Source organism: Dama dama, chromosome 12 (genome assembly GCF_033118175.1).
Source record: "Dama dama isolate Ldn47 chromosome 12, ASM3311817v1, whole genome shotgun sequence".
In the NCBI taxonomy this organism is placed as follows: Eukaryota; Metazoa; Chordata; class Mammalia; order Artiodactyla; family Cervidae; genus Dama; species Dama dama.
Window position 1 is genome coordinate 56,385,968 of NC_083692.1, and position 2,144 is coordinate 56,388,111.

Consider the following 2,144-nt stretch of genomic DNA (forward strand, 5'->3'; position numbering starts at 1 on the left):
GCACACCCATTCACTCTGCAGGCATTCAAGGGCACCCCCTGGGGCCAGGTGCTGGTAGAGGAGGGAGAGGTTTAATGCCCCGTCAAGTGTCAAGTGTCAACTCCAGCAGGCATTCTGAGGGGCCTGAGGATTAGGAGGGGCTCGATTCAAACTTGAAAGAAGAGGACCAGGAGAGTAGGAGGTAGGTGAGGGAAGGACAGCACATTAGCTGGGAGTAGCCGTGTGTATCAAGGGCTGGGGGCGTGAAACCACCTGCCATTTCCTGCCTCGACTCCCTCCTGAGCCAGCACAGCGTCACACTGTGGAATCAGGATCGAGGCACATGCTATCTCCTTCTGTTTAGGCAAGAGGTTGGTGACATGGGCATTGGGTGCTTGACCAGGGATCCCAAACTATGCCCACCTCTAGGGCTATGGATTCCATCATCTTCTCTAGGCTCAGGAATTAGACAGGCCTAATTATATTTCTATTCAGCCACTTTCTGGGCAGGTCACTTCCCCTCTCTGAGCCTCAGCTGCCTCATCTGTAAAATGGGAATAATTAAACCTTTCTCTCCAGACCAGACAAAATATTTGAGAAAGCACAAATGTCCACTTTCCTCCCCAAACAGCTGGTTACTAGGACTTCCCTGGTGGTCCAGTGGTTAAACCTCCACACTTCTGCTTCAGGGGGTGCGGGTTGGATCCCTGGTCAGGGAACTGAGAACTAAGATCCCGAATGCTGTGCAGTATAGCCAAAAAGAAAGAAAAAAAAAAACAAAACAACAAAACCAGATGGTTTCCTCTTTCAAGTCAGTCTGTCATTTGTGCCCTATCTCCAGCCATATTGTTCCTGCCACAGTCTCTGAATTACTTTTTTCCTTTCCCCTTCATTTATCCAAGTCTCAGTTCAATTCCAGCCACATTCATTTTATTATTTTTTTTTCACATTCATTTTAAAAGCATTTTCTGGGGACTTCCCTGGTGGGCCAGTGGCTAAGACTCTGTATTCTCAATACAGGGAACCCACGTTTGATCTCTAATCAGGGAACTAGATCCTACATACCGCAACTACAACCCGGTGCAGTTAAACAAGTAAATATGTTTTAAAATTTCCTGGAATTCCCTGGTGATGTAGTGGTTAGCACTCCATGCTTCCACTGCAGGGGACAAGGGTTTGATCCCTGGTCAGGGAACTAGTGAACAAGGGTTTGATCCCTGATCAGGGCTTCCCTCATATCTCAGTTGGTAAAGAATCTGCCTGCAATGCAGGAGACCCCGGTTTGATTCCTGGGTCGGGAAGATCCACTGGAGAAGGGATAGGCTACCCACTCCAGTATTCTTGGGCTTTCCTTATGGCTCAGCTGGTAAAGAATCCACCTGCAGTGTGGGAGACCTGGGTTCAATCCCTGTGTTGGGAAGATCACCTGGAGAAGGGAAAGGCTACCCACTCCAGGATTCTGGCCTGGAGAATTCCATGGACTGTATAGTCCACAGGGTCGCAGAGTCGGACACGACTGAGCGACTTTCACTTTCACAGGAACTATGGTCCAGTGGTTAAGTCTGTGTGCTTCCACTGCAGGGGGCACAGGTTCGATCCTTCATGCTGCGTGGCCAGAAAATAGAAAAAAATATTAATGAATAAATTACAAAATGATTACTAATCCTAGAAAGAAGCAGAAGGGTGTATAAGTAAAGAAATGTTCATCCCAAGACACTAGAGCTCAACTTCAAGCTATGGAATAATATTTACATGTAATAATAATGGGAATAAACATGTATCTTATCTCAGTGGAGAGTGGAATGAAGTGTGGGGAAAAGAAGTATGAGCACTAACCCCTGTTTCACAGTATGAAGTCAATAGATAAGTAAAACTGAATAATAGTGAAAGACATTATAATAATGTTTCTTGGACATTTGGTGGTGAATAATGAAAAAACTTTCAAGGGTTGCAACTGGTGGCTTCTAGGGAATGATGCTTGAGAGAGGGGCAGGAGGGAGCAAGGGGTGCTGATTTCCAGTTATAAGACTTACAAAGTGTTTGTTCTTTAAAATAATGTACATTTGCTACTTTGGTAAAAAATCTAAAAAGAAAATAGGTGGGATCAGATGGACAGGAAAAAAGCAGATAAAATTACCGTTCAGCATATCAGAGTTCATAGTTTT